Here is a 14322-nt window from a genome sequence, read left to right on the forward strand (position 1 = left end):
GAGACCTTTGTTGCAGCAAGCAGCCTTCTCTCTAGTTGTGGCATGCAAGTTTTCTCTCTCTAGTACTGGCACACAGGCTCCAGAGTGTGTGCGCTCTGTAGTTTGCAGCACACGGACTCTAGTTGAGGTGTGCGAGCTCAATAGTTGTGGTGTGGGGGCTTAGTTGCCCTGAGGCATGTGGGGTCTTAATTCGCTAACCAAGGATCGAACCTGTGTCTCCTGCATTGGAAGGCAGATTAATTACCACTGTACCATGAGGGAAGTCCCCTATTTTTAGCTTTTTGAGGAAAGTCCATACTGTTCTCCATAGTGACTGCACCAATTTACATTTCCACCAACAGCATACAGGGTTCCCTTTTCTCCACATTCTCACCAACATTTGTTATTTGTGGCCTTTTTGATAATAGCCAGTCTCAGAGGTGTGAGGTGATATCTCATTATTATTTTGATTTACCATTTCCTGATGATTAGTGATGTTGAGCATCCTTTCATGTGTCTCTTGGCCATCTGTATGCCTTCTTTGGAAAAATATCTCTTCAGGTCTTCTGCCCATTTTTAATTGGGTTGTTTGTTTTTTTGATATGGGGTTGTATGAGTTGTTTATATATATATATATATATATATCGCACAGGCTCAGCGGTCATGGCTCATGGGCCCAGCTGCTCTGCGGCATGCAGGATCCTCCCAGACTGGGACACGAACCTGTGTCCCCTGCATCGGCAGGCGGACTCTCAACCACTGTGCCACCAGGGAAGCCTCTGTTTATATATTTTTGATATTAACTCCTTATCAGTCATATCATTTTCAAATGTCTTCTACCATTCAGTAGGTTGTCTTTTCATTTTATAGATGGTTTCCTTTGCTGTGAAAAAGCTTTTATGGTTAATTAGGTCCCATTTGTTTAGTTTTGCCTTTGTTTCCTTTGCTTTAGGAGACAGATGGAAAAATATTGCTATGATAAACATCAAAGAGTGTTCTGACTATGTTCTCTTCTAGGAGTTTTATAGTTTCCAGTCTTTCATTTAGGTCTTTAATAAATTTTGAATTTATTTGTGTATATCATGTGAGAAATTTTTCTAATTTCATTCTTTTACATGTAACTGTTCAGTTTTCCTAGCACCACTGATTGAAGAGACTGCTTTTTCTCCATTGTACATTCTTTCTTCCTTTGTTGTAGATTAATTGCCCATAAGTATGTGGGTTTACTTCTGGGCTTCCTATTCTGCTCCATTAATCTATGTGTTTGTTTTTGTACCAGTACCATAGTGTATTGATTACTGTACCTTTGTAGTATAATCTGAAGTCAGAGAGCATAATACCTCAAGCTCTGTTTTTTTCTCAAGTTTGCTTTCTGTATTCAGGGTCTTTTGTGTTCCCAAACAAATTTTAGGTTTGTTTGTTCTAGTTCTGTGAAAAATGTCATTAGTATTTTGATAGGTGAAGTTAATGTTCTTAATCCCAATCTATGGGTGAAAAACTACGTAGTCAGACACTCCGCAACTTAGTCATAGTTAGAAAGCTTGTGGGGACCAAGCCAAGATTTGATCTCATTTCTGTTTGATTCCAGAAATGATGCATTTCACCACTGCTGCCTTCCTGTTTTCTTATATCATGCCTAATCTTTTGTTATGAAAACAAAAATCTAAATAAATAATTAAACTTTATTCTTTTTCAAAGGTATATTTCAGGCAGCAGTATGCTGGGGACCTCAGGTTTTGATACAGATGGGGAGTCAGAAAGAGTGCCCATCTTATACCTATTAAACAGACTCAAACAATTTCTAGTCCATGGGCCTATATGTCTGACTGTTCTCAACACCCAAAGTTTTGATTGTGTTTCTGATTTTATTTGCTGAGAGTTCAAGTGTGACTACTTTCTGGTCTGGAGATGTGAATGCAAGGATGATGGGGTGGGTTTAAGGAGAAATGTAATTTAATTTAAATTATATTTTTGAGCAAACAAGACACTTAGATATCATTCTGTATGTACTAGAATATGTTACTTGGCATATTCATCCAGGCATACTTAAACCTAAAATTCCCCACATCCTGAGGCTACACTTGCAGTAAATAGCATTAAAATTTGGATGGAGGATGAAAATCTGAGATTTGTGAGTCCTGAGTGTTTATTGGAAGACAACAGTGGCCACAGATCAATTCAGCATGAATGGCATGTCCTCTGCATGATGATGTCTGTGAACTAGGAAAAAAAAATCAATAGGTCAGCTCATCCACTGACCACAGAAGCTTACCTGCCAACCCACTGCAGCAGGCCCAGAAAATGCAGGGAAATCTATAACATAAAGGAAATATAAAGTAATACTGGTTTTAATTATGAAAAAGAGTTCAAAAACCATGAAATAAAGTTGGTAATCATTTATTCATAAAAAAGTTGGTCGTGAGTCAGTCTTGTGGACAAGATGCTGAAAGTTCAGCCATAAAGACTGCATCCATTTTGTCTGTGGAAATAGAGTTCACCAGTGGTTATAGGTCTTTACTCAAAAGCTGCATCTGGCATATCTATATTAGGTTTCCTGACTCCTTATCTAATTCAGCCAAATTAACCATCTGTCTTGTTGGATAAGAGGAATCTTCTCAGTAAAGATCATTGTTACCAAGTCATTTTTTCCAAACACAGTCACTTGAAACCAGGGTTTAGTGCAATCACCTTAAAGATTAAGGTTCTTTTTATGAACACCTAGCACACAGGCCACAGATGCTACAGAGCCTCCAGGGGTTGCACATCATGCTCTCATTAGCCTGTACTGTTTTCCTGCAGGCTACTGATATGTGATTTGTGTGAGTTCACACCAGCATGGAAAAGTTAATCCACAAACTTTCCGGCATGGGATGTTTCAGGTTGCCATTTTAGGAAAATGCTGCTTGTCTCATCAAGACTGAGACCTTTCCAAAGTCTCAACCTCACCACTTTCTTGCTGGTTTCATCATTCAACAATTCCTGCCAACATCTGTACAGTACTTTACCCTCTTCAAATGACTTTACCTAATTCCATCCACATAATAATCCCTCTCCTCCGTTACTATTTTTCTCACTTTAGAGTTGAAGAAACAGATTAAATATTCAGGAAGTGGTCCAGACAGAAAGATACAGCAGAACTAAAGTTAAACCAAGACTTCATGGCAGTGGGCTCTGTCTTCCGTCCTCACTTACCCCTGTCTGGGGGCCCTGACTTAAACCCGACGTCCAGAACTCCCTTCATTTCTGTTACTCCTCCCTGTGTTATTGCTTCCAGAATGCATAATGCAGCCATTCCTCACTGCCACCCACCTCCAGTCTTATAAGATTCTCCCTTGGAGCTCTGTTTAAATATATCAACCAACTACTTTCTTTTGGTCTCTACTTCCCAGTGTAGAAGGCTTTTTAACTAACTTTCAGAACCAATAAACAATAATCCCATTCACAGCACAGTGTAACTGATAATACCTGAAAGTATATGACCTTTCAGAATATTTGGATTTTGAGATAAAATTAATTGAAGAGTCCAAGAAATTAATTTTCAATACAGAAATTTTAGACATGATAACTAGATTGGGATTGTTTATTGCTTGACTCTATGCACACAAAGCTTTTTCAAAAACTTACATCTACCAAACTTTTCTTCAGGTCTGCATTTGCTTTAGGGTTATTTTAACTAAAATTGAGGTTGGAAAACTGATTATGGAATGATCTGGTAGAAGGAGAAAGAGTGACTTCTGGCAGCATCTTTGACCTCCAAATTTTTCTTGCACTACCTATTATACAACTTAAAATTCCACAGCCATTTATTCCTTTAGGTTATGCATTTCTCTACTCATATATCTCTTTAAAAGTGGAAAACGGTCTGAGAGCAGACTTCATTAAGCTATTTTCAATGTCTAATACTTCGTGGTAAACGAGATAATTAGATACTTTTTTCAATCAGAAGAATAGCCATAGCACATGCCTGACAAATGATAAGCGCTCAGTGACTGTAACTATCATCATTTTATTATCAAGTGAATGTGGGCAAAGTATCACATTTGCATTTAGGGTCACTATTAATGTAGAGGTATCATTGGATATGTGTTTCCTTACTGATTAGTGCTTTGTTTGACTGTGTAGTCAAGGACAAAATATTTAATAACTCTGAGCCTCAATTTCCCTATTTAAAAATGACATTCATAATTTCTACCTCATTGGTGATTGTAAAGATTAAGTGAAATGAAAATAAGTGGGTGTAGTGAAGTATACATTGATCTCACATGTAAGGTATACATTAAAAATAAAGGCATCCTCAATGGATCAACTGTTTTTACACCCAAGTGCCAGAAATAACATAAGCTCAGCTGTCTCTGAGCTTCCTGGGCCTTCTGGTCCTATTTATCCCAGGGGCTCATTGCAAGATCACTGTGCCCAATAGTTTGTCCTGGATGGAGATATTTCCGAAACTACAGGTTCTGTCAGAGACAGCTAACTTGTAAGGTTCTAGATCTTTCATGGTCAAGATTCAAAAAACACTTTTTGGAAATAATTGGGAGAAGGTGTCTGAGACCGCTATAGATTGAAGAGACTGATATCTTGGAGTTTAAAAACATTTGTACATCCTGCCATCCCCACCTCCCCACCACTCCCATTAACAGAATTGCTGAGTCGTTCGTCTCCAGGCCAGCAGATCCAAAACAACATGCCCCACAGACTGCATTCTTCCACACCTTAGGTGAGTAGTTGTCAATCTGAGACCCATCTCTGTAAGTCTGATTGACATAACTGTAACCAGATCTTAGGCAGCCCCACCTGGAGTCCTTGGTGAGACCTCCAAAGTCATATAAACCCCACCAGGGAGAGGGGCCTTTCAGAAATGTTACTTACACTGTCCCAATGCCATTTCTTTGTTGTGTTGTTATTGATCTTTTATGATTTTAACAAAATTGTTTGTATTTAAGGTACAAATCATGATTTAATATACATATACATAGTGAAATAATTTCTATAGTCAAACTACTTAATATATCTATCTCATCTCATAGTTACCATTTTGTGTGCATGTGTATGTGTGGTGGGAACACCTGAAATCTATTCTCTTAGCAAATTTCCAGGATTCAATACAATATTAATAACTCTACTCACTGTGCTGTACATTAGATTGCTAGACTTTTTTATCCTATAAAACTGCAACTTTGTAACTTTTGGCCAACATCTCCAATTTGTCCCACCTCCCTACCTCTGGTAACCACAATTCTATTCTCTTGTTCTATATATTCATCCCCGTGGTGATAAAGTGTGAGAGGCAGCCTTCTAGGCATTCTTGAACACTATAAATAGCTGGAAATATCATATTTACCCTTATTTGCCCTCTGAATTAGATAGTCTTGATCTACGTGCATGGTATCTCTACATAATCCCTTGACCTAATTTTCTGGGATATTTTAAGCTGTTTGCTACAACAATCACATTGGGGTGAACACCTGGGGTAGAATTTCTGTCTCACGTACTTTCCATCAGTGGCAGCCACACAATGCTGAATATGATGTCAGAAATTCGACAGTTGGAACCCCTTTTGTCTATCAAACTATTCCATAATCTGGGGGGTTAATGCTTGATTACCATGGGCTTTATCATGTTTCAATATTTCACTCTGTCCTAATACATGTATTCTGAACAAAGTAACACAAGAGCAACAAAAACAAAATAAAAGTTGAAGTGCATACTTTTGGACCTTAGAGACCTGTGTAATGTCCCCCAAACCAGATTCTTACCTAGAATACAGTCTCCATGTGTCAGAATTGAAGGTTATTTCACTGTTATGAGAGATACCATGGGAAAAGACCAACTCCAAAGACTTTTCAAAATTGGTCCCAGTGAAAGTCTACTATTCCACTTAGAGATGGAAAAAAATTCCCCAATTTTTGAGTCTTACAAGTACACTAGCAGGAGTGAGGGTATCTACTGGCAATGTGTCTAGAACCTACTTCCCTCTTCATAATGTGCCTCAGATACTTAGATGAATGTGAGGAACCCTGGTTCCCCTCATCCCAGGGACAAAATGTCAGAAGGCAGTATCTGGGATGTTCTCAACTCTAATAACACCTTCCCTGCCAAGCCCAGAAGGGTCTGAGATAAGCATTTGTAGCCATAAGTGGACAAAAAGTATAATCATACTTTGTGCTTGAGGCCTCTTTCATTTTTCAGGGCTCCAAACTCCCTGCTCTACCACTTGAATGGAACTTTCTTCTGGATTTCTTGATTAGCTTCAGATATCATTATTGTCCCTCCTTGCTGTCACATGGATTGCTCTTGACACTGCACTCCATGTCCATAAACCAGGTTCACTGGTCTTCCCTACCTCCAAAAGCCCTCCTACAACCTTAGCCTGAACCAGCTCTCAAGCAGGAGTACTTGAATAATTTTAAGGTAACCACAAAACTCCATCTCAAAATCTCAAACTCTCTACTCACCATATCCTTAAATGTTTACTTTTATATATTGATGACTGTGCCTGAAGGTTCTGATTGCTTTTGAAATATACATACCCTTGAAGAAGGTAAATTTTACACTTTATCAAACATGTTCATCTCCATACAAATGAAATGTTCACATCTTTTTAAAAGGTGGTAGAAGGGAGAGGTAGGGTAAAATAATGTGGATCCTAACCTCCAGACTGCAGTTGGGGTAGAGAAAACTGTCTCTGAGGAAGCAATAAAGCCTTTGCTCCTGAAGATGTAAGTTGCCACCCTCTCAAAGTTGTGAAGTGGTGGCCCCAGTGTAGTACTTTTCTCCATGAACTACAACAGCCTGTAACAAAAGGTTCTGAGAGGCACTCACCCCTATTTGGATCTAGGCTGTAAATATTTTCCCATACCCTAAAACTGATGCCTGAACTTTACAATGCACATAATGAATAAATATATTTTCATAAATAAACTTGCAAGCTGCTATATGCATTGCATGTAAACTTTTTAAAGCAAAGATTTCAATTTTTTAGACTGTAAAATATGATTATTGCTCTATTTATCTTGATGTACCTCTATGAAAATGTGACTGCTGTGATTGGAAAATCATGTCATATAGCTAAAATTAGGTACTTTATTTGGAATTTTAAGATATCTCCTGACCAATATGTATAACCATAACTACCTTGAAAAATTAGTTGTTTTTTGAATAAATATTTTCAAGTGTTCTGGCTATAATCCTGAAGTGGTTTGTATGCATTGTGAGAGAGAAAGAGCTGGTCACTGATATAAAAACAGGGTTCAAGAATTCGAGTTGGGACGAGGAGGGGCACCTTTAAGATGGCAGTGGAATAAGACAAGTAGATCAACTTCCTCCCGACAAATACAGCAAAACTACATCTACATGTGGAACAACTCCTACAGTACACCTACTGAACAGTGACAGAAGACCTCACTTCCCAAAAGGGAAGAAGCTCCACACATACCTGGGTAGGGAAAAAGAAAAAAGGAAAAACAAAGACAAAAGAATAGGGATGGGACCTGCACCTCTTGGAGGGAGCTGTGAAGGAGGAAATGTTTCCACACACTAGGAAGCCCCTTCACTGATGGAGACAAGGGGTGGCAGAGGGGGAAGCTTCAGAACCATGGAGGAGAGCACAGCAACAGGTGTGCAAAGGGAAAAGCAGAGAGATTCCCACCTAGAGGATTGGTGTCAACCAGCACTCACCAGCCTGAGAGGCTTGCCTGCTCACTCACTGGGGCAGCTGGGGGCTGAGAGCTGAGGCTTGGGCTTTGGAGGTCAGATCCCAGGAAGAGGACTGGGGTTGTCTGCGTGAACACAGCCTGAAGGGGGCTAGTGCACCACAGCTAGCCAAGAGGGAGTCCGGGAAAATCTCTGAACCTGCCTAAGAGGCAAGAGAAAATTGTTTCAGGGTCCGTAAGTAGAGGGGATTCAGAGCACCAACTAAACAAGCTCCAGAGAGGAGCACGAGCTGTGACTATCACTGTGGACCCAGAGAAGGGTATGAAATGCTAAGGTTGTTGTGCAAGAAGCCTGTGTGCAAGCATTGGTCACTATCTGCACCTCCCCTCCCCGGAGGCTGTGCAGCCCACCACTGCCAGGGTCCTATGATACAGGGACAATTTCCCTTGGAGAACACATGGTGCACCGCAGGCTGTTGTAAAGTCACTCCAGTCTCTGCCACTGCAGGCTTGCCCTGCAACTAGTACCCCTCCCTCTCCCCCAGCCTGAGTGAGAAAAATCCCACTAATCAGCTTCTCCTTTAAACTGTCTGGGTAGGGAAGAGTTGCCCTCAGAAAACCTACATGCAGAGGCTGGGCCAAATCCAAATCTGAACCCCAGGAGGTGTGTGAACACAGAAGAGAAAGAGAAATTTCTCCCAGCAGCATCATGAGCAGGGGATTAAATATCCACAATCAACTTGATGTACCCTGCATCTGTGGAATACCTGAATAAACAATGAATCATCCCAAAATTGAGGCGGTGGCTTTTGGGAGCAAAAGTAGACTTGGGGTTTGCTTTCTGCATCTAATTTGTTTCTGGCTTTATGTTCTTGTAGTTTAGTATTTAGAGCTTATTATCATTGGTAGATATGTTTATTGATTTGGTAGCTGTCTTCCTTTTATATATATATATATATATATATATATATATAGTTATATATATAGTTATATAGTTATATAGTTATATATATAGTTTTATATATATATATATATATATATATATATATATATACACACACACACACACACAGAAGGATAGAGAAAGGGAAAGCGATATATATAGTTTACTTTTTCTCTTTTTTGAGTGTGTATGTGAATACTTCTTTGTGTGACTTTGTCTGTATAGCTTTGCTTTTGCCATTTGTCCTTGGGTTCTGACTGCCCACTTCTTTTTTGTTTTGTTTTGTTTTGTTTTTAGTATAGATTTTAGCGCTTGTTATCATTGGTAGATTAGTCTTTGGTTGGTTTGCTCTCTTCTTTCTTTCTCTCTTTTTTTATTACTTTTTAATTTTTTTATATTTAACAATATTTTTTCTATTCTAACTTTATTTTATTTATTTCTTTTCTTTCTTCTTTCTTTCTTTCCTTCCTTTCCTTCTGAGCCATGTGACTGACAAGTTCTTGGTGCTCCAGCTGTGGGTCAGACCTGAGCCTGTTAGTTGGGAGAGCAGCATTCGGGACATTGGTTCACCAAATAACTCACAGCTCCATTTAATATCAAGAGGTGAAAGCTCTCTCAGAAATCTCTATCTTAATGCAAAGACCCAGCTCCACTCAAAGACCAGCAAGCTACAGTGCTGGACACCCTATGCCAAACAACTAGCAAGAAAGGAACACAAAACCACCCACTAGGAGAGAGGCTGCTGAAACTCATAATAAGTTCACAGACATCCCCAAAACACCACCAGATGAGGTCCTGCCCAGCAGAAAGACAAGATCCAGCCTCATCCACTGAAACACAAGCACCAGTCCCCTCCACCAGGAAGCCTACATAACCCACTGAACCAACCTTACCCACTGAGAGCAGATGCCAAAAACAATGGGAACTATGAACCTGCAGCCTGCAAAACAGAGACCCCAAATACAGAAAGTTAAGCAAAATGAGAAGACAGAGAAATAAACAGCAGATGAAGGAGCCAGTTAAAAATCCACTAGATGAAACAAATGATGAGGGACTAGCCAGTCTACTGGAAAAATAATTCAGAGAAATGAGAGTAAAGATGATCCAAAATCTTGGAAATAGAATGGAGAAAATACAAGAAATATTTAACAAGGATCCAGAAGACCTAAAGAGCAAACAAACAATGATGAACAACACAATAATGAAATTAAAATTCTCTAGAAGGCATTTGTAGCAGAATAACTGAGGCATGAGAATGGATAAGTGATCTGGAAGATTAAATATTGGAAATAACTACTGTAGATTAGAAAAAAGAAAAAAAGAATGAAAAGAATAGAGGACAATCTCAGACACCTCTGGGACAACATTAAATACACCACCATTCAAACTATAGGGGTCCCAGAAGAAGAAGAGAGAAAAAAAAAAAAAAAAAAAGGAATGAGAAAATATTTGAAGAGACTATAATTGAAAACTTCCCTAATATGGGGAAGGAAAGAGTCAATCAAGTCCAGGAAGTGCAGAGAGTCCCTTACAGGATAAATCCAAGGAGAAACATGCAAAGACACATATTAATCAAACTATCAAAACTTAAAGACAAAGAAAAAATATTAAAACAACAAGGGAAAAGCAACTATTAACATACAAGGGACCAGAGGGCAGACAGCAGAAGCAAGAACTACAATCCTGCAGACTGTGGAACAAAAACCACATTCACAGAAAGATAGGATGAAAAGGCAGAGGGTTATGTACCAGATGAAGGAACAAGATAAAACCCCAGAAAAGGGCTTCCCTGGTGGCACAGTGGTTGAGAGTCTGCCTGCAGATGCAGGGGACATGGGTTTGTGCCCCAGTCTGGGAAGATCCCACATGCCACAGAGTGGCTAGGTCCTTGAGCCATGGCTACTGAGCCTGTGTCTCTGGAGCCTGTGCTCCACAATGGGAGAGGCCACAACAGTGAGAGGCCCAAGTACTGCAAAAAAAACAAAACAAAACAAAAACAGAAAAACAACTAAATGAAATGGAGATAGGCAATCTTCCAGAAAAATAATTCAGAACAATGATGGGGAAGATGATCCAGGACCTCAGACAAAGAATGGAGTTGAAGATCAAGAATATGCAAGAAATGTTTAACAAAGATCTAGAAGAATAGAAGAACAAATAAACAGAGATGAACAATACAATAACTGAAATGAAAAATATACTAGAAGGAGTCAATAGCAGTAAAATGGAGGCAGAAGAACGGATAAGTGACCTGGAAGACAGAATGGTGGAATTCACTGCTGCAGAACAGAATAAAGAAAAAAGAATGAAAATAAATGAAGACAGTCTAAAAGACCTCTGGGAAAACAATAAACACAACAACATTTGCATTATAGGGGTCCCAGAAGGAGAAGAGAGAGAGAAAGGGTCTGAGAAAATATTTGAAGAGATGATACTAGAAAACTTCCTTAACATGGGAAAGGAAATACCACAGAAGTCCAGGAAGCACAGAGAGTCACATACAGGATAAACCCAAGGAGAAACATGCTGAGACACATAGTAATCAAATAGGCAAAAATTAAAGACAAAGAAAAAATTTGAAAACAGCAAGGGAAAAATGACAAATAAAATATGAGAGAAGTCCCATAAGGTTAACAGCTGATTTCTCAGCAGAAACTCTACAAGCCAGAAGGGAGTGGCAGGATATATTTAAAGTGATGAAAGGGAAGAACTTACAACCAAGATGCTCTACATGGCAAGGATCTCATTAGACTCGATGGAGAAATCAAAGGTTTTCAGACAAGCAAAAGCTAAGAGAATTCATGTCCAAAAAACCAGCTCTACAACAAATGCTAAAGAAACTTCTCTAAGTGGGAAACACAAGAGAAGAAAAGGACCAACAACAACAAGCCAAAAACAATTAAGAAAATGGTAATAGGAATATACATATCAATAATTCCCTTAAATGTGAATGGATTAAATACTCTAACCAAAAGACACAGGCTTGCTGAATGGATACAAAAGCAAGACACATATATATGCTGTCTACAAGAGACCCACTTCAGACCCAGGGACACATACAGACTGAAAGTGAGGGGATGGAAAAAGATATTCCATGCAAATGGAAATCAAAGGAAAGATGGAATAGCAATTCTCATATCAGATTAAATAGTCTTTAAAATAAAGAATGTTACAAGAGACAAGGAAGGACATTATGTAATGATCAAGGGATCAATCCAAGAAGAAGATATAACAATTATAAATATATATGCACCCAATATAGGAGTACCTCAATATATAAGGCAACTGCTAACAGCTCTAAAAGAGAAAATCAACAGTAATACAATACTAGTTGGGGACTTTAACACCTCACTTACAGCAATGGACAGATAATCCAAACAGAAAATTAAAAAGAAAACAGAAACTTTAAATGACACAATATATCAGGTAGATTTGATTGATATTTATAGGATATTCCATCCCAAAACAGCAGATTACACTTTCTTCTCAAGTGTGTACAATACATTCTCCATGATAGATCACATCTTGGGTCACAAATGAAGCCTCAGTAAATTTAAGAAAATTGAAATCATTTCAAGCATCTTTTCTGAACACAATGCTATGAGATGAGAAATCAATTACAGGGACAAAAACGTAAAAATACACAAACACATGGAGGCTAAACAATACATTACTGAATAACCGAGAGATCAGTGAAGAAATCAAAAAGGAAATCAAAAAATACCTAGAGACAAATGACAATGCAAACATGACAATATAAAATGGATGGGATACAGCAAAAGCAGGTCTAAGAGGGAAGTTTATAGCAATAAAAGCCTACATCAAGAAACAAGAAAAATCTCAAATTAACAATCTAGGAGGAGCTTCAAGATGGTGAAAGAGTAAGATACAGAGATCACCTTCCTCCCCACAAATACATCAGAAATACATCTACGTGTGGAACAACTCCTACAGAACACCTAATGAATCCTTGCAGAAGACCTCAGACCTCCCAAAAGGCAAGAAACTCCCCACATACCAGGAAAGGGTAAAAGAAAGAAGAAAAAGCAAAGAAAAAGAATAGGGATGGGACCTGCACCAGTGGGAGGGAGCTGTGAAGGAAGAAATGTTTCCACACACTAGGAAGCCCCTTAGTGGGTGGAGACTGCTGCTGGCAGAGGTGGGGGTGAGTTTCGGGGCCATGGGGGAGAGCACAACAACAGGGGTGCGGAGGGCAAAGAGGAGAGATTCTCACACAGATGGTCAGTGCTGACCAGCACTCACCAGCCTGAGTGACTTCTCTGCTCACCCTCCAGGATGGGTAGATTCTGGGACCTGAGGCTCAGTCTTAGGTTGGATCACAGGGAGAGGACTAGGGTTGGCAGCTGAACACAGCCTGAAGGGGGTTAGTACTCCACAGTTAGCTGGGAGGGAGTCCAGGAAAAAGTCTGTAGCTGCCAAGGAGACAAGAGACTTTCTCTTGACTCTTTGCCCCCTGGTGCACTAGAAGAGGGGATTAAGAGTGCCGCTTAAAGGAGCTCCAGAGACGGATGAAGGGGTGTGGCTGTCAGCATGGACCCCAGTGATGGGAATGGGATACTAAGGCTGCTACTGCAGCCACCAAGAAGCCAGTGTGCAAACACAGGTCACTTTACACATGTTCCCTCCAGGGAACCTGTGCAGCCTTCCATTGCCAGGGTCCCGTGATCCAGGGACAACTCCTCCAAGAGAATGCATGGCGTGCCTCAGGCTGGTGCCATGTCATGGTGGCCTCTGTGGCCACAGGTTCACCCCACATCCATACCCCTCTCTCCCCACTGCTTGAGTGAGCCAGTGGCCCTGAATCAGCTGCTCCTTTAACCCTGTCATGTCTGAGCAAAGAACAAACGCCCTCAGGCCACCTACATGCACAGATGGGTCAAAATCCAAAGCTGATCCCTGGTGGCTGTGCAAGCAGAGAAGAGACAGGAAAATTTCTCCCAGCAGCCTCAGGAGCAGCAGATTAAATCTCCACAATCAACTTGATGTACCCTGCATCTGTGGAATACCTGAATAGACAACAAATCAACCCAAATTAAGGAGGTGGACTTTGGGAGCAACAATATATATATGTTTTTCCCTTTTTCTCTTCTTGCGAGAGTGTATGCTTCTGTGTGTGATTTTGTCTGTATAGCTTTGCTTTTACCATTTGTCCTAGGGTTCTATCGGTCCGTTTTGTTGTTGTTGTTGTTATTGCTGTTTTTTTAATTACATCATTTTTTTCTTAATAACTATGTTTTATGTTAATTATTTTATCTTCTTCTTTCTTTCTTTCTTTCTTTCTTTCTTTCTTTCTTTCTTTCTTTCTTTCTTTCTTTCTTTCTTTTTACACTTTTATTCCAAGCTGTGTGGAGGACAGGCTCTTGGTGCTCCAGCCAGGTGTCAGGGCTGTGCCACTGAGGTGCGAGAGCAAAGTTTAGGACACTGGTCCACAAGACACCTCCCAGCTCCATGTAATATCAAACAGTGAAAATCTCCCACAGATCTCCATCTCAACATGAAGACCCGGCTCCACTCAATGATCAGCAAGCTACAGTACAGGACACCATATGCCAAACAACTAGCAAGACAGGAACACAACTCCATCCATTAGCACAGAGGCTGCATAAAATCATAATAACGCCTCAAACACCTCAAAACACACCATCAGACGTGGACCTGACCACCAGAAAGACAAGATCCAGCCTCATCCACCAGAACACAGGCACTAGTCCCCTCCACCAGGAATCC

Source organism: Lipotes vexillifer, unplaced genomic scaffold (genome assembly GCF_000442215.2).
Source record: "Lipotes vexillifer unplaced genomic scaffold, Lipotes_vexillifer_v1.1 scaffold90, whole genome shotgun sequence".
In the NCBI taxonomy this organism is placed as follows: domain Eukaryota; kingdom Metazoa; phylum Chordata; class Mammalia; order Artiodactyla; family Lipotidae; genus Lipotes; species Lipotes vexillifer.